Source organism: Felis catus, chromosome B3, assembly GCF_018350175.1.
Source record: "Felis catus isolate Fca126 chromosome B3, F.catus_Fca126_mat1.0, whole genome shotgun sequence".
Lineage (NCBI taxonomy): Eukaryota > Metazoa > Chordata > Mammalia > Carnivora > Felidae > Felis > Felis catus.
This window is the reverse complement of record NC_058373.1, coordinates 66,471,079-66,490,757: the sequence shown is the minus strand read 5'-3', so window position 1 is coordinate 66,490,757 and position 19,679 is coordinate 66,471,079. Positions and strand designations below refer to the sequence as shown.

The window sequence follows — 19,679 nt, the reverse complement described above, 5'->3', positions numbered from 1 at the left end:
CACTAATACCTAAAAGAGCTAGGTTTTTTATTCAGAACTGCAATTCAGAAGGCATATATATATATATATATATATATATATATATATATATATACACACACACATATATATATATATACATATATGTGTGTGTGTATATATATATATATATATATATATACACAGAGAGAGAGAGAGAGAGAGAGAGAGAGAGAGAGAGGGAGAGGGGGAGAGGGGGAGAGGGGGAGAGGGGGAGAGGGGGAGAGGGGGAGAGGGGGAGAGGGGGAGAGGGGGAGAGGGGGAGAGAATATCACAAATACCAATGTACATAGTTGTGGGATTTGAGATATCTTGGATCCTTCAGTTTTCTAAGGTTTTAGAGAAGTAGAATTGGGAAGGATTCTGTCTGATATGTCTGTATTCAAAGTGAGACATTATAACCTATTTAACACCTACAACAAAAGTGTATTTTGAGACCTGAATAATTGAAGACACATAAAACTAAGATTTTTTTTCCCCCACTCGATCGGTTCAATACTGTCTGTTCTAAAGGGAAAAGGGAATTCTTTCTTGAATCCTCATGACTATTTTATATCTGGTCAGACAAATCTGTTACTTTCTGGGCCTAAGGCTGAAAATAAGTTTCTCTTCACCTGACCACCACGACCAGATAACAAGGAGGCAAACAAGGCCACAGTTTGGCAGATAAAACACTTTGGTAATATATATGTGTGTGCAAGTGACAGGGCGGTGCATACATCTTAGCAAGAAGGTCCCTGAGGGCAGAGCCTGGGTCTTATTTTTTCTTATACCCTAAGTACTTCTCTCGTAGTAGGTGCTTACAAAAAGTGAATCAATGCATTAGCAGATGGACAGATGAAAGGAGAATATACAACTGGGGTGTATGGTAAGATATCGTAAGCCATGACTTTGATATTCAAATAAACATGAAGTAATTAAACCACATGTGGGTTTCTTAATCAAAGACATAGGCCAAAGAATTTAAAAAGAAATAGAAACAAATCTGAAATGTTTGCATTGTCTCCAAGAGTTTCTTCAAGTTTACAACACTGATTAAATCAAGCCATTGCCTTTCATACAGGCATAGACATCTTGGATGACTCTTAACCTAGTTTTAATACGGGTACTGTCACTGGGTTCCAGGAGTATGGCGTGAAAACAAGCAAGCATTTTTGTTGAAAAGATTTTAACTTTTCACCATGGTTTCCCTTTCCTACATATCTGAACCTTCCTCACTCTTCCAGAGATGGGCAGAAATTTTAAAAATAAATTTGTAAAAACAAAACTATTTCTGCCATCACCAGTGTAAGTTAAAATTTTTTAAAAACACTAGGTCATTGACCATTTAGCTGAATAACACCTGTTAAAGTCAGTCTCCACTTGATGGTCATCACTGACTTAGCAGAGAACTTTCCAGAAACAATGGCCAGAAATGAGGGATATGAAGGACTGTGGGCAAGAAAAAAGATATGAAGGGCTGCAGACAACAAGAAAAAAGTGGGAAATGCCTTGAGCACTGCTCAGTGCCCGTTTGTATAGCACAGCTCCGTGACATGCATGAAAACACGAGTAGCTCAGGAACGTTAACAACAAAGCAGTGGTTCTTTAAGATCCCAGCCGTGAACAGTATGGAAGAGCCTGCCTCACTGTACATCTTCCAATGATCAGTTATCACAAACTATGCTGCTTTTAAAAAACTCAGATACGAGTGGGGATTTTCAAGATTGACTTGAGAAGTACAAGCAGTGAGGTAGTCCATTCGCAATTACTCCCAAGCCTAGTGAGTTTGAGTTCATGGCGATCCACACGCTGTATCTGCGAAGGGTGCTTGCCACGCCATTTCTGCCCGCGTAGGCTACGGCTGTCACAAAGCTCCCGTGACATGTCATTGTCTTCCGTTATCATCCTTGCCCTACAGCCTGCGTCGCTGCATCACAAACCACCTTCTCGGTTTGCCAACATGGTCATCAGAATAGGCAACGTTGCTTTAGTATCGCTTTTGAACCAAAGGGAGAGGGAAAAACAAGCCATTACACATAAATGTTTTGGCTTGGATACAGAATACTAGCTCAAATAAAATGTCACTGCAAATAGCACAAACCACTGTAAACAAATACTGTCTCTACGCCTGGTGTAAAACATCCACAGATAAGACTAAGACTATCAAACGCTGCTTTGGGACATGCTTTTGTCTCCTTCATCTTTAAGCTGGGAGCTCAATCCAATTATCCACAAATTTAGGTTCTGTTCCTGATTTATGTATACTAGGGTTGGAGGGTTGTTGTTTTAAAAATATTTTTGGTTATGACAAGTTGAAAATTTTAGCTCATAAGCTAAGATTACCTCAAAATAAATATGTTAAATTAAATCCACAAGATATGAATGCAAGGACTCTTGGCATACGAGTTAAAATATGATTTTTCATAAGGAATTGACATTATTCATAAGACTCTTTACATTCTCTCTCACCATTTATTTTGAGAATGTCCAATTTGTGCATTTTTCATCAACTTCTACTGTTAAGTGTAGAGTGTTTCCCCAGAAAAAAGGATTCCTGAAAGAGTCTTGAAATTGCCTTCTGTAGTTTCCTTCCTCACTGTAGCTAACTATAAAACCCTTACACTGTGTAACTAAAATGCTAGATTCTTTCCATAATTCATATTGATTTTTGCATAAAATGCCTATTCTGAGCTCAGAACTACATAATCAAACACAACCATCAGTTTCTGATGCTAAACAAAATGATCCCTTTGGGGGATTTATTCACACCTTCTCCAGAGATAAAGGGGAAAATAATCATCTAACTTCCTGAAACATTATAGTTTTACATTAGATAAAACAGACACCTCTGTCTGGAGTCAATTTCCATGTCAGGTAAATCAAGTAGTCATTGCTCCACAGTGAAGAACTAAATTTCATCTGTAAGTCAAATTTCTAGACGGTTCCTGAGGCATTTAAACCTTCAAATACTCAAAGGAGGTGGTCATGAAAGAGCTTATGAAAAGTGATATTTTTTCCAGGGAATTTTTATCTAGTATTAGCCAGATGCTGCACCCTTTACGTTTGTCCCTCCTCAAAACAAATCCAGACTGCCAAGTTCATTTTCAGCAGAATTCATCTTCTGAGAAGATATAACCCTAAAACCCTATCATTTCTTTCCTTTCATATCCAGAGTTGTTTGGAGAGCAATACACAGGCCCGTCTCCTCCTACACCCCTCACCCCCTCCTCCTCACTGGGCACACCCACATTGCCCTTCCTCCTCTTGGTCCTTGCTTGGATATTTGCTATTGTTTCCTCTACCTGAAAAGTCTTGTCCCCATACATTCTGATAGGGCTTTGTCCTATTGTTCAAGTCTCAGCTCAGATGTACCCCTCCCAGGGAGGCCTAACCACCCATCAAAAGTGGCTTCACCAGAGATTTCACATCTCATCCCTTTGTTTCACCAATTTTGTACTATTCACTGTGATCTGAAACAGATTTGCCTATTTCTTTATTACATGGCCTCCCCATTTCCCACTAGAATATAAGTTCTATGAGAACAGGGCTTATGCGTGCCCTCTGTTGTATTCTAAGTCACCAGCAATGCACAACACAGATTTAAGAGACCAGAGACAAAGGCAGATTCGCTTGTGTCTGGGGGAAAAATATCCTATCCTTAGGCTAAATTTCCTTCTCCCCAACCTCCTTACTTCCTCACGCAGATCAGGAATTTTTATCTCTTTTGCTGGCTGAATTGCTCAGACATCCTCAAAACACCTGACTTTCATTTAGTCTCCACAAGATGAATACTACGTCCCAACTATGCATTCCATCACCTCCCTACCAAATTGATATTCCCCGATTCCCTGAGGAATTTTCCCTTTCTTTCAAGAAGTACACAGTGCCTGTAAGGTTACTAAATATGAATGCAAGCACTATCGCCGAGGACTTCCAAATATGGCATCACAACAGCAACAGTGACTTGTCTCAATGATATCATATCTCTCGGCGGCTGGATGTGGGTTTGTTAACTTTAAAATGAGAGGCAGGTTTAAAGATTAACAATTTGCTTGGATAAAGGAAAAAGGAAAAATATAATTAATCATTTGCCTGTCCCCCAACACTAGTTTACAAAACCATGGTGCAACTTTATTGAGCTCAAAATTGAAGGGTGGCAAGGTTAATATGTAGCTTTAGACCTCACGGTTTCATTAACAAACACATTACAGGCTGTAAAGCTGAACTGACATTAATGCTAGGCCCAAACAAAGTAAATAATTACTGGCTTGGCAAATGAGGAAGTACTTGCAGAGTTTGTTTACATTGGGTTTTTGGAAAATTCATGTTGGCAACAAGTCAAATACAGTTTGACTAGTAATTGTGACAATTGCTCACAGATGCTGTTGGAAGAACAACAAAAGAATGGATTTATGGCTTTTCTCTCCCCCTACATTTTACCCCTTTGTTGCCTTTTTTTTTTTCTTTACCATTTTGGATCAATAAAGAACTTGCAGCCACAAAGATAAGTGGGTTACATGGCAGATGGGCCTTGGAATGTTTAAAAATCTCATGTTGCATTTTGTCTCTTGGCCCTAGATTGGAAAAGACACAGCTGCATTCAAGCTGCAGTCATAAAATCCATGCTCCTTGAAAATGCTTGTGGGTCCCCTTAATAGAGCAGAGTTGAGATGAAGCCTGCTTAGAAATTTTCCAATAGAAAGACTGGTTTGTTTTGTGCCGGAGCACGGTTAACAGGCCACCGAGTTCATAAGACTTAAGGACAGAGTTCTGGCTGAGTAGGATCCATTTCATTTTCCCTTGCTGGATTGGAAAAGCATAAACAGGAATCAAGGAATAAAACAACTCACCAAACTGGAAAATAGTTCTGCAGAGCAATTGAGGTCTGTGACATATAATTTGAAACAATTTTGGTTTCCCTCATCAAAGATCAGTATTTTGCCAACTAAAAGCTAACATTTCACACACACACAAACACACACACACATACTTCCAGACCGTCTAAACACTTGAATCTAAATCTCTTTATTCTTAAAAGATAGAATTTCACTGATTTTAAGTATAAATACAAAGCTGAGATCTTTCTAATTCCATTTCTACTAACTTCAGGTGGTAAAAGCCAGAATATCCTGGGACTTTATAGTGCTTAACTGAATCATTCAACAAGAGAATCTAAAGCCTTCATTATTATTTAAGTGCTTTATCTAGATCCATGATCTTTGTGATATCAAAGCCGTATCTCTTGTCTGTTCCAACAAGTTGTTCTATCATTCTCTGAATCATGTTTCTCTTAATATTCCTCTGGGTGATCACTGCATAAACCTGAATAAAAGTACATCATTATCTTCTAAATAACTAAAGTAGAAAGGAATATATGCCCCAATAGGCCTTCTAACCACTTAAACACTGTTCATCTATCAATAACACACTCGATTCGCATCATCCAAGTCTTCAGATTTGTCTTACTCCTAACCTTGAAACCATGAATATGCCTTAGAAAGAAAAACTCTAGCTGTGAAACTTACTGGATTTCAGGTGAAACACTAATAGTTAAATATTTTAAACTCTAAAATTTCCTAACTCTGACTTTCTCATTGCCTAGACTTCTCTGACTGTGGAATTTGGAGGCCAAGGGCAGGACAAAGGGAGGGGATGGCAGGCAGCAAAATTCTTCAGATTTTACACCAAAATCTTTGACTCATGTCTGAATTATCATTGAATATTAGCTCACAGCCAGTGACAAAACTTCTCTGATGTCCCTAAATACACTTGACCTAATAATTACCAGTGAAACTTCATGGTATTTTTTAAGCAATTCTAGGCTAATTATCAACGGTAATAATTCAGAGTAACCTTCCACTAAACAATGCGTCTGTCATACATGACCACGATCGTTATAACAGCCTCTTAACCCTCGTTTGCCTCTAACTTTTCACTTTTCAAATCTTTCTCCCACACTGCAGTCAGCCACAGATTTAATCACACCATACCATCACCGGGAATTCTTTGAAGTCATCTTACCGCCTACAGGCTGAAGACGAAACACCCACATGTCTTTGAGTGCTGACACAGCTTAACCCCAACTTAGCTTACACCACCTCCAACCGTACCTCATTGCTCTCCTGCCATATGCTCTCTTCGAGTCTTCTTGGCATTTTGTTAAGAATCCTTGAACTCTACCTAACGGAAGGCTCTGAGGCAAGAGAATGACTGCTCTTCAAGGCTTATTTTTGAGGCTTTTACCCTTGACCGTCTTTTGCTACCACAAAAGAAGTATGTTCTTTTACTCAAGAACTGGTAGGCCACTTTAAAGATTTTGAACATAATTCCAGCAAAACTCCTGGAACTTTAAGTTTGTACCACATCATAAAGCCAGATCATAAGTTAAAAAAATAATAATAATAAAAAACATGTTAAAAAAATCGAGATTTTTTTTTTAAAAAAGAGCAGTTCTTACATTTGGAAATTTGCTGACCCAATCTTATCTGCTGCCTGATCACTCCCTTAAGCAATAATAGGACTAGAAAATAGAACTATATATATATATATATATATATATATATATATTTTATATATATATATATATATATATAAAAAATTTATATATATTTTATATATATATATAAAACAACCATAAAATCATGGAATGTTACCTATCTCTCAGGGTAACATTTGTCGAGTCATAAAACTGACTCACTCACTGCACTGAACTTATACTGTTGAATAACATGCATGGAAGGAAACCAGAATTACAACCACACGTAAAAATGGATACATTAGAGCTGGATTTTGGAAGAAAGAAAGGAAGAAATAGAAAGCAGTTATAAGGGGAGCACTTAAAATTGGGCATGAATGTTTTGCACTTTTGATTAAAGCATCTGTGAAATCTATGAAGGAACACTTTGCCCCAAGTAGCTTTCAGAAGCCTTAGGAAAAACCATTTGATTGAGTTCAGTGGTCAGAAGCCTCTGCCCCAACTCCACCTCCCTTTTCAAAAGAAGGAAGCAACTTCAAGTTCAGAGTCTAAAATCTAGTGTTAATGATCTGCTCTAGTCAATTTTTTTTTTGAAGATGAAGCAAGCTATGTTCGGAAAAATGCAGCATCTAAATTAATGTTAAATTTATAATATCTTTTCATTATATTTATTACATATCTCATATCTTCTATCCAATTATAAACTCCTTATGGGATCTTTGTACTACATAAATCCAGAATTTAATACTATCTCCCTGGTTCAAAGTAGGCTAACAATGCATATTGCAAGTTGGACCATATTCTTTCAAGAAGTCTTTTAGATCTTCTCAAACTTTCTGACTCTCTGTTGTCTTCATTTCCCCCCTTTCAACCAAAGAATATGTTTTAGAGGTGAGCTACCAACGGTTGTATGTATGTCTCTCAGTTGTGCTACTGGGAACCTATTTGTGACAGCTCTGCCACATGCATTTGAAGTTAAATAAGTCAAGGACAAGAACTCTAATTTCTTTTTAATTTCCCATAGCGCATGTTTAACATACACTCTTCTGACTCAGATTTAGCTCACACAGGTCACTACCAGGACTGGCCTTGGAATAAGTAGAGGCCAGTGGGTTAATAAAAAGAAGTATGCAGCAAATCAAAACCACACTGAGATACCACCTCAGGCCGGCCAGAGTGGCTAAAGTGAACTATAGTTGCTGGCGAGGATGTGGAGAAACGGGAACCCTCTTGCACTGTTGGTGGGAATGCAAACTGGTGCAGCTGCTCTGGAAAACAGTGGGGAGGTTCCTCAAAAAATTAAAAATAGATCTATCCTATGACCCAGCAAATGCACTGCTAGGAATTTACCCAAGGGATACAGGAGTGTTGATGCATAGGGGCACTTGTACCCCAATGTTTAGAGCAGCACTCTCAACAATAGCCAAATTGTGGAAAGAGCCTAAATGTCCATCAAATGATGAATGGATAAACAAGTTGTGGTTTATATATATATACAATGGAATACTACTTGGCAAGGAAAAGAATGAAATCTGGCCATTTGCAGCAACGTGGATGGAACTGGAGGGTATTATGCTAAGTGAAATAAGTCAGGCAGGGAAAGACAGATACCATATGTTTTCACTCCTTTGTGGATCCTGAAAAACTTAACAGAAGACCATGGGGGAGGGGAAGGAGGGGAAAAAAGTTACAGGGAGGGAGGGAGGCAAACCATAAGAGACTTTTAAATACTAAGAACAAACTGAGGGTTGATGGAGGGTGGGAAGGGAGGGGAAGTGGGTGATGGGCATTGAGGAGAGCACCTGTTGGGATGCGCATTGGGTGTTATATGGAAACCAATTTGACAATAAATTATATTTAATATAAAAAAAGAAGTATTCAGGAGAATATCAACAAAAGATTCCTGCCCAAAATCTATTTTAAAAACTAGCTCCATAGCTATAAAGAATATTACAATGAGAGCTTGCCTCTTATCTAAGTTTGGTTAAAACTCCAGAGTTACGAAATCTCAGTACTCTTCCATCTAAAATGGCATGCTGGGACTTCATAGGCATTCACAGATGGAGAAAGCTGACTTGGTGACTCCTAGGCCTCACCTACCCCAGGAAAAGCCTTCATCTCGTATCTGCAGTTTGATGAAGTGTGACAATGGATGATTCCTGTGGTAAGATGTGTCCTCAGAGAAGACTTGGGTTGTCCTGGATGCTGCCTGAGAGAAACATCAGCAGGACAAAGTGAACTCAAAAGATAAATTTGTGTGAGTGGACTTTCACAAATTAGGTACCAAATCATAAGCAGCCAGCAAAGAATACAGTACCTGTGCTGGAAAAACTCAGTGAGAAGTCTAGAGATATGTGCAAAATTGTGTGCTGTGTGTGTGTGTGTGTGTGATGCTCCAAAAAGATCCACAAAAGACTCCTGAAAGAAAGAATGAAACTCAATGAAACTCAAAGAGTACCAATGCTAGATAACCAACTGTGCCAATCAATCAAGACACCTTCAGTCTCTGATTTCTCTCTCCCCAATTTCAAATCCTGGAGAAGCCAATGACATCATAGGGTATTGGGAACAAAGTGTGGAAAGGTGAGCTGAAATGTAGTTCAAAGCTAAACTGTGTCTAGCCTGACCTGAGGAAGCAGTAGGGGAAAAAAAAAAAAGAAAAAGAAAAAATTTTAATTTGCATGAGAGTTGAGAATTTAATTTAGCATGTTTTGTTTGTTTTATGCATTACTGTGCAAAGAAAACAGTTATTTCTAATCAGTCCGGTTCCTGATCACATCAGCATGTTTTCCTCAAGGCAGGTTTACAAGGCTTATCAGTGTGTAAAGAGATTGCACAACACAGAGTTCTACATATAATTTTTTTTTAATTTTTTTAAATGTTTACATTTATTTTTGAGACAGAGCGAGACAGCATGAACAGGGGAGGCGCAGAGAGAGAGACACACAGAATCTGAAGCAGGCTCCAGGCTCTGAGCTGTCAGCAGAGAGCCCGACACGGGGCTCGAACCCACAAGCCGTGAGATCATGACCTGAATCGAAGTCGGATGCTCAACCGACTGAGCCTCCCAGGCGCCTCATACATATAATTTTTTTTTTAACTGTAGGGTTTTTATTAACTTTTCCACTTGTTTAAAATTGTGGAAAGATATTTTGATGCATAGGTATGGAGCACATATTTTATTTTTAGCCTCAGGTACCAGTATGGCTTAGCAAGGCACTGTAGATCAGTAACCTCTTCAGTCAAGGAACATCATATAATGTAGGTATTGTGTATTCCGTAGGAACTGGAGTTTCTACTTTTCTCCTTAAGTTGGTGCCACATGTGATCATTAGCTTCTGTGGTCTCCTAGGCAGGATGCGACATCCTTCAGAGGCCCTGAGAGAATGGCATATAGGACCAAGTTCTGATGAAGAGGAAGTATCCAGAATCACTAAAGAGATCAAGTCTAATCAGCAAGACTGTAGACACCCTGGACCATCCCGGGCAGCACAGTGTATTAAATTCCTAGGGAAGGGAAGGCAGAGGTAACTATAAAAATGGAGGGAAGAAGATGAAGCATGGAAAATAATTTTGCCGAGGTCATTCTTTAGCTTATGGTCTTCCATGCTAATTCCTTCCATTGCAGAGGTAGAGTTTCATTCGTCTACTTGTTTGTTAATAAATTGTCAATTCCCACAAAGATATTTTTAACATCATTTCAAAGCATAGTTTTTTTTCTTTTCTTCCTTTTTTTTTTTTTTTTTTGTTGTTGTTGCATTTCCTTTGTGGAGGCTGGGATGCATTTCATGGACAGAAATGAAGAACATGTTGACTTCTTATTTGTTTTTCAGATAGAAAAGAGTCCAAACTGTTATAATAGAAAAGGATCTTTTTAAAAAGTACCACTCAGATATAAATTACATCTATATGTGATCCACATCCTATTGCTACGTAGTTGATAAAGCTGACTTCATCACGAATGGTGGTCTCCTCAGATGCTAGTTCTGTACCACCCAAAGCAGTGCAGTTTGTATGAATGTTAATATGACTTCTTTTTGGATCTGTTCCGTCAGCACTTAAAAATCTCCTCTTTGGTGAGCACTACCTGGTGAAACATAGGATTATTTGGTCCACCTTCTTTCCAAATTGAAGGGGGCTTGAGCATGGTGACAGAAAGAACTTTAATGTAATTCATGTCATAAGTGACACTATCTACACACAGTCCAGCCTCCTCTGCAGCAACTCAGCGCTGACATCTAATTTTTTTTAGTTTTACCATATGGAACAGATCTCTTCTGAAGCAAATGTCAAATCCACAATAATTAGGTCAGTGCTGTTCATTTCTTCTCCCAACCCATACTGACCTCTTGCTGGGTGGACTGAGAACTGGCTCTAATTTTAGGTGTCTATGAAACCTTGTCTCACCTTGTGTAATGCTTTGCTTCAACTCATCTGACCTGTTTATTATTCTAAAATTTCCATAGCAAAAATGCTCATGCAGCCTCAGGGATCGACAAAATTTTTCTTAAAAGGGCCAGATAATAAATACTTTAGGCTTTGTGGGTAATATAGCCTCTGTAGCAACTACTCAACTCAGCCATTGTAATGCAAAAGTAGCCACAGACAATATAAAATGAATGAGTGTGGCTGGGTTTCAATAAATGTTTATTTGTTAAAACAGGCACACAAGGTGGATTTGGCCCCTGGGCTGTAGTATGCTGACCCTTGCTTTGGTTTATGGCTCTGAACTTGGCTAAAATGAGGAGGCCCGTGGAACAATTCTCTTTAACTACCATCCAATTTTATTTTCCTTACCAAGAACTGATTTTAACAAGGAGATGGCCATCCAGGAGGCCCTGGACACTGAGGAAAGAATTTGGTTTTATCTTTTCTTTTTAAAAAGGCTCTGGGGGCGCCTGGGTGGCTCAGTCAGTTGAGTGTCCGACTTCAGCTCAGGTCACGATCTCACGGTTCGTGAGTTCGAGCCCCGCGTCAGGCTCTGGGCTGATGGCTCAGAGCCTAGAGCCTGCTTCCGATTCTGTGTCTCCCTCTCTCTCTGCCCCTCCCCCGTTCATGCTGTCTCTCTCTGTCTCAGAAATAAACATTAAAAAAATAAATAAAAATAAATAAAAATAAAAAGACTCTGTAATTTGCCTAACGTAAACTGCCAACAAGCGAATTTTTACTTGTCATTTCTTTGTATGATACCTTCTAGTTTTCTGGAACAAAACAGTACGCCAAAGGCAGAAATAATTGCAAGAACTCATTAAATTGGAAATTTTGAGATGAGTTGCAGTTGACAAAATAGCTAATAAGATAGTAAATGGTACCACAACATAGTATCTAGAGACTGGGAAGTGATAGTCTCTTCAATTAGATATTTATATCAATTTAGTCTTTAATTCAGATCTAGGTGTCAGGAGTTTGAACATTACTGACAAACTAAAACAGGTTTGATGGAGAGAAAAAGTTGAGTGACTTGCAACATTGTTGTGTGAAGAACAAAGCAAATTACGTTGTTAAGTCAAAAAAAAAAGAGAAGACTCAGGGAAAATAGTATCTTTCTTCATATATTTGAAGGGCTATGTTTAGGATAGGGAGCATATTTCTTTAGTATGATTTCAGAAGTAAAAAACAAAAAGACAAATTCTCAAGAAAATCTCAGCTAAATTCTTAAAAATAGTTTTCTAAGAAAACTGAAGATGGAAAGGAGTATGTTGCAAGTGATGGAATTTCTTTTTTCTTCTTTTTTTTTTTTTTAGGGATGTTTAACCATGGTATGGTGGGCATATAGTTCAGGGGATTCAAGAGTCAGATGGGTCATTTGAATAGGTCCATGATGCCTGGACAAAAATTTCATGGACCAGGAATATATATTATATATAGTTGTATATAATTATATATAATTATATCATATATAATTATATATAATTATTTATATACAATTATATCATATATAATTATACATATAATTATATTATATATAATTGTATATAATATATATATTTATGTTATATATATTACATATAATATATTATATGTTATATATATTATATATAATATGTTATATATATTATGTTATATATAACATATATATTTACTGGAAAATGGAAAAAAAATGCTCACTAGTTTTTTGTAATACTGAGTGAACACCTTCAAACCAAAACCAACAACCAGTATCATTTCATAAAATAAATTATATTTTAAATGCAAACATAAGGAGATGTAGTACGAAAACTCAGGGCGGTCTGCAAAAATACACAACCTTCCTAACTTTATCAGAAACAAATTTAGCTAGCTAAATCAAGAGATGGCATGAGTTTTATTTATCTCATTCTGATACAAAATGGCAAAACTCTTGTCACAGATTAACACGAATCCGCTGATCATCATTTGGGAATTACTGAAACTTTCAACTCCTCTTCAATTTTAAGACTCTGAATCTTTGAGTGAGCATTGACAGTACCTACGTATGAATTTGGTCCTTCTTCCAGGCACATAATAGCTATTTATGCTAAAGTGCTCTGCCTTGTGAATTTATTATTCTAAATGACTTCCTTTACTTCCAAGTGGCAACATCCATCCCATGAGCAAAGCATAGCATTTACAGTGTTTTGTGGTAATGAAACTAAACTACAAAACACCATAACAGTTGTAATGGGTTAACTTATACCCCTGTCTGCCCCACCACCACCACCACCAGAAAGGCCCAGCAAACTAATACATTAGCTTTGATAATTTCAGAACCAAAAAGACAAATCCAATGGCAATATGAAATGAACAGTAGGCTAATCCAGGAAATGTTCTAATAAAGCTTAGTCTTTCAAGATAAGTTAACCAAATTATATTCTCAGCTAAAATTCTAAGAGAAGTTAAAAATAATGTGCAGAAGATACAGCTTCTCATAAAACTCTACCTCAAGTGATTTTGTCCTTTTCCTTCCATTTTCCTTCAATGGGTATACATTGTAAGATTCTTTATACGAATGATTTTGAGAATTTTTTTTTTGTGAATTCAGTGCATAGCTTGATTTTGTTTTCCTAACAACTAAACGTGTGTGCACATGCACACACACACATACACACACACATACTAGCCCTGGTATGAGTGAGGCAAAGTCACTAGTGAGGGGGACAAACACTATACCAGCTTCTAACCACGGCTATGTCAATGCACATAAATTCTAATTTGTAACACCCCTGCAGTTCAATTGTATGGCTCCATTAGTCTATGCATGAATTATTCATACCAGATACATCATAATGGCATCAGAACCATTCCTGATATCAATTCATACTATTATAAAAAGGTAATCTTCAACTGTCCAACACAACATGTGTTAATTAGATCTCCAAGAAACTTTGCTAGTCAATCACCTTCTTACAGTCTAGCTCTGGCCTCACCTCCTCCAATATGCCTTCCAATCACTCCATCCTACATCTATATCTTTCATTTTTGGACAATCCATGGAACACCTGACACAGTTTAGTAGTTTAAACTACATTTCTTTGTTCTTTTCATTGCTTTGAAGATTTAACTCTTGTGTCCCTGAATGGAGTATTTGATTCTTGAAGGATGAAACCACAGTATATGGTTCTTTTGTAACTTCCGCAGTACTTAGCAATTGACTTATTTAACTGCCATGCAAACAGATGCAATTCACAAATTTTTAGATGCTGGGCTAAGTGGTTTAGCAGATTCCAACTTTTTGATTAATCACACAAGTTTTGGTGGTACGGTTTATGATTTTGTTATGAAATGTTTTGTCTTTTTTATGACTCAACTCTGAAAAAACAAACTGTTTTCTTGTAATATTATTAAAAGCAGGATTGTTGTGAAGTTAGGAGAAATATATGTACGTTGTCATGGCATGGAAAGCGACATATAAATACTGTATCACCATTATTATTTTTCCACTCTCCAATGTTTCAGGGCATGTAACAATAGGCCATTATTAGCAGAGTATTTATACTATAAAAGCAATTCATGAGGGAGACTCACATAGCTTAGTCCCATGCATTCAGTAGATACTTAACTCGTAAGTCAACTCTTTATAACATATACACAGAAACATGCAAGTACTTCCAATGCACAGCTCAAAGGAATGTTCATCAAGTGAAGACACCTATGGAACCAGCAACCAGTTTAGACAACAGGACATTATCAGCGTCCCAAAAGCCCGTCTCATGAATCCTTCAAGTCCATACCCATCACACCTATCAAGTACAAACAGTAGCCTGACTTCTTGTAGCACTGATTAATTTTGCTTGTTTTTAAGCCTTACAAAAATGCAGTTATATAATCGGTCCCCTTTCATGGCAGGTTTTTTTTTTCACTCAGCTTGGTGGTTATGAGGTCAATGCCTACTACTGCATGTACCTGTGGGGTTTGTTTGATTTTTCATTTATAATACTATGTATTATTCCACTCAATGAATATGCTATTATAGCAGGATTCTCTCACAGAGAGATGGAACATGAGGCTTTCTTTGTCCAGGAAGCAACTTTATTTGTCACGTTGGCACGGGCTCAACGGGTTCATCGGGTTCATACCCAAAAAACTGAGCCCTGAGCACAGCAGGGTGTAGCCTTTAATGCAATTTCAACTTCTTTGTCTCCTATATAATGGTGACACATATAGTCTGATTGGACACAGTCCAAGTTACAGAGTCGTGTCAGAGCTATGCATACATGGATGGCAATTGATTAGACCAAGTTGCCTTCCTTTTTTCTGAGGGCCCCACCACATTCCTTACGGAGGGGCTCTACCTCTAGCACATTATAATTTACTGATTCATTCTATAGTATGTGGGTTGTTATAAACAGTACTATATTGAATATTATCATGTCTTTAGGTAAACTTACATATACATTTCTACTGAGCATAAACGTGGGGGAATTGCTGAATTACTACATTCCTATTAACTAATGTGATTTAGTAGATGCAGTTTTAGAAGGAACTGCCAGTTTTTCAATATGCTTTGCCGATTTATCCTTCCACAAGCAGTGAATAAGACTTGTAATTTGTCCACATTGTCACCAATTCTTAACATTACCTGTTTAATCTTACCCATCCCAGAGTATATGTAATCATATCACAAGGTAATTTACATTTCCATGGTGACTAACAAAATTGAGAACTTTTCACATCTATTGGCCATTTGCTAATCCTGTTTTGTGAGTGGCTAGTCAAATATTTTGCTTATTTTTCTACTGGGCTGTTTTCCCTTTCTTAAAGATTTATAGATATTCTTTGTATGGAATGTAATCACTGGTATTTTTAAATTTACATCTACTATCCTGCTATTTGTTTTCTGTTTGACCTACCGGTTTCATGTTTACTCTTTTTCTTCTTCCTTTGTCTTCCCTTGGATCAATAAAAAACTATTATTTATCCCACTCCATTAATTCCTTAGATATGCATTATTTTATTATCCTTTGTGATGTTAGAGACTGCAGTATACAACCTTGATCTAGGACAGACTACTACACATTACTGTTCTTATCTCTTCCCCAGTAATGCTAGAACTTTGGAATGCCTTAGTTTATCGCCCTCTTTTGCATTTTTATGTTTACCTGTGAGACATTTTGTGTTTTGTTGTTGTTGTTTTCTTTTCAAATTGTTATTTAAATTCCAGCTAGTTAGCATACAGTGCAATATTGGTTTCAGGAATAGAATTCAGTGATTCATCACTTACATACAATACCCAGTGCTCATCAAAACAAGTGCCCTCTTTAATGCCCATCACCCACTTAGCCCATCACCTCCAGCAAACCTCAGTGTTTCTCTATAGTTAAGAGCCTCTTACGGTTTGCTTCCCAATCTGTTTTTATCTTATTTTTCCTTCCCTTCCCTTATGTTCATCTGTTTCATTTCTTAAATTCCACATATGAGAGAAATCATATATTTGTCTTTCTCTGCCTGACTTATTTCACTTAGCCTAATACACTCTAGCTCCATCCAGATCACTGAAATTGGCAAGATTTCATTCTTTTTTTTTATGGCTAAGTAATACTTCATTGTATGTATATACCACGTCTTTTTTATCCATTCATCAGTTGATGAACACTTGGATATTTGTTTTAGAGAAGGTCAGCTGGTGACAAAATCTCTCAGCTTCCATTTTCTTGAGAAAACATTTCCTTAACAATCAGATCTTTATAAACTTAATTTTCACTACTTTATTTTCACTTATCGCTGGTTAGTTTGTTCCCTTTTATTTTATTTGCACTACTGCTGGATAATTTGACACTGTCTTCTTTCGGTAACTTCAATTTCCTTTCAGTTGTCATAGTTTATATTGAGGTGTCAACTATAAGCTTATTATTTCGTGTCTTTTTTCTCTGGATATTTTTAAGATTTTTCTCTTTGGTTTTGGTTGTCAACAGTCTAACTATAATGTTCCTAAATCTTGTTTTCATTGTATTGTTTTGCTTGGAATTCACTGAGCTTGTTGAATTTGTGGGTCATTACCTTTTACCTGTTTGGGAGTCTTCTCCACCATCAGCTCTTCAAATGCATCTCCAACCTCGTTCTTTCTCCTTTGAAGGAACCCCAGTCACATATAGGCTAGAGCTTTGGAAATTGTTCTACACATAGCTATGCTCATTTCTGTATTCTCAATCACCTTTGTGTTTCAGTTTGGATATTTTCTACTAAGCTGTCTTCTGGTTTTCAAATTGTCTTCTGCTGTGTTGAATAAGTGGGTAAATGTAGCCATTGATTTGATTTCGGATATTGTGATTTCAGATTTAAACTGTCCATTTATTTTATTTTACATATTCTAAAGTGTCTACTAAAATTCTTCATATTTCATCTATATTTCTTCATCTTTTATCTAGTTCTTAAAACTATTCATCTTTGCCGACTTTAAAGCTTATGTCTGCTAACTTCAATATATGGATTACCTTTGGGTCTTATATTCTTGTATAATGATTATTCTCTTGGGTTTTAGTCTCATGGTCCTATATTTTGGCAGGCCTAATAACTTTTATGCCATAAATTTGCAGATAGACATGGTAGAGGCTATGGATGAGCTCATCCTCCAAAGTTATTCGACTCTTTCCTCAGCTAGTCAATGTGGAGGCTTATCAACATGATCTAATTAGGGAGAGAGATGAATGCAGTCTAATTGTAATTCACCCTTCTTCTGCATGTGGCATAGCTTACCAAGGCTTTCAGTGAGAGCCTCGTGCGTTACCAGAGCCCCTTTCTTTTCAGGATGTGGAGTTTTTGTCTCCTTACGTAAGACTGAAGAAAACTCCACTCTGCTTTCCTATTTTCTACCTAGCTATTTATCCTCCCACACCCAAAATGTCAAAATTCAGCAGATGTCTTAAGGGGGAAACTGACCATGAATTTGAGGTCTTTCACATTTCCCTTTTTGTCAATGCAGTCCTGCAAGACTGCCAAACACCCTGTAGACTTCTAAGTGTGGCAGCAGCTACTCTCTGTCTGGGCAAAGTTGAACTCGGTCTCTTGCTCAGACCCAGAGTTTGCAAATATAGCCAGAGTAAAACTACAAAATGTCAGCCCACTTCTCCATGGCTCTCTTCTTTCCATTCTTAAAACCCCCTATCCTTCATTGCTTCAGTAGCTCTCTAACATTGTTAAACATAGGATCCTTTCTACTTGTTCTCAGTGGGAGCTTTGGTATGGCAAAAACGACTCCATCTTACTCCCATATGAAAGTCCTTCTAACAATGTTTTGATTGAGTTAAAAGATCTATTTATTAAAGTGTATAATTTTATTTGAAAATTTGGCAGATAATGCCAGCCCTTATGAAAATAACATGTTAATGTGAAATGTACAATGATAGCGAAGTATTTTCTTTTTAACTAAAAAATAGTTTCAAAATTGAAGCATTAAAAACATTGAAACCAATATGTCAATTTTTTTTTAATTCTTTATCACCCACTTATACCATATCAGCAGAGTATTTGTAGAGATAAATGATTATTTTGTGGAAAGACTGTCTTCTGAATATGTTAACAATTCAGCTTTTCTAGGTATTAACTAAGCTGTAGGGTGTGCTGAACTGGGCATTCTTAAGTAATAATTGAATGGGTACACATTTTTCAGAATGGGATATATAATTGGAAGTCTAGAAGTAAGACTAATGACTGTTATTTAAAAAAAAACACATTCATTATAGCTGGATGTAATTCAAGTGCATGTGGTGCTTTGCTTTCTAATTTTTTTACCAATATTTTTATAAGGCCTTATTAAATTTTATATTATGATTGTAGTTAAACTAAATTTGCATAGATTACATACAGCTTCAACGGCAAAAGCTCTGAGATCAAAATCATGTGGCAAGAAATCTAATTAATGACATGATGGTGCTATCTGGCAGTTGCTTAGAATTTATTAGAATACCGTATCAGTTCCGCTAAACAAACAAGCAAATTGTTACATATTTATTTTTATAAAAATCTTAGGCAAACTATGAAGGGCACAAGTTGCGCATTCAAAATTTAGTGAACGATTCAAATGTCATTACCAACACCAGTGGATCCTCAGCTAGATCCCAAGTTTAATTAGTGATCAATGTTTTCATGGATTCCATGATCCAATAAACTCCCCTTTTCACAAAATTGAATTTGCTTTCATTTTCTGTCACTTCCAAAACAAGCAAACAAAACCAGAGTTCATACAACTAAAATCAAGATTAAATAACCAATGAGGAAAAAGAGGCTGTATACCAGAGCCTAAAGACTAATTACAAATAATCAGGAAAAAAGCTGTGATAACTTTCAGAATCCAGAAGGCCTTGGACCACAGGTAGATGATTGTGTTTGCCTGTGATTGGAAGAGAGGGTAGGGCCCTTTGAGGTATGGATTCAGGGACTGCTGAACTCCACCCTTCCTTCTAAGGACTTTTCCCCTCCTAGAATGAAGAATCCCCTCTGACCCTGACAAGAATTTATTCAGAGGGCATTTTGCCTAGCTATTAACTCAGTTTCGGTTTTAGCATTTGCTGCATCTGGTAATCTTCCTAACCTTATCTTGATTGCTGGCAGAGAATTCTAGAAGGGTAGGGAAAAGGAAAGGGGGTAGACATGGTGAAAATCAACAAAGACCACAAAATCATTGGTTCTACTGTTTTCATTTTCTCTCTCAAAATATTATTTTGGGACCGTTACATAGATACAAGATCCAAGGCAAGAAAAACAAAGATACTAAAAAGAGAAACATTTCATGGATTTATTAAGAGTGTTC

General features: G+C 37.1%; 1 long non-coding RNA gene across 1 annotated transcript in view; it reads right to left on the bottom strand.

Moving 5' to 3' along the window:
* Nucleotides 1-263: 263 nt before the first annotated feature.
* The window catches only part of LOC109500727, a 59,516-nt gene continuing 40,100 nt past the window's right edge, over nucleotides 264-19,679 (bottom strand). Inside the window, exon 4 of the long non-coding RNA XR_006599349.1 lies at nucleotides 264-1,996. This is a non-coding gene — a long non-coding RNA (uncharacterized LOC109500727). The remainder of the gene's footprint in view (nucleotides 1,997-19,679) is intronic.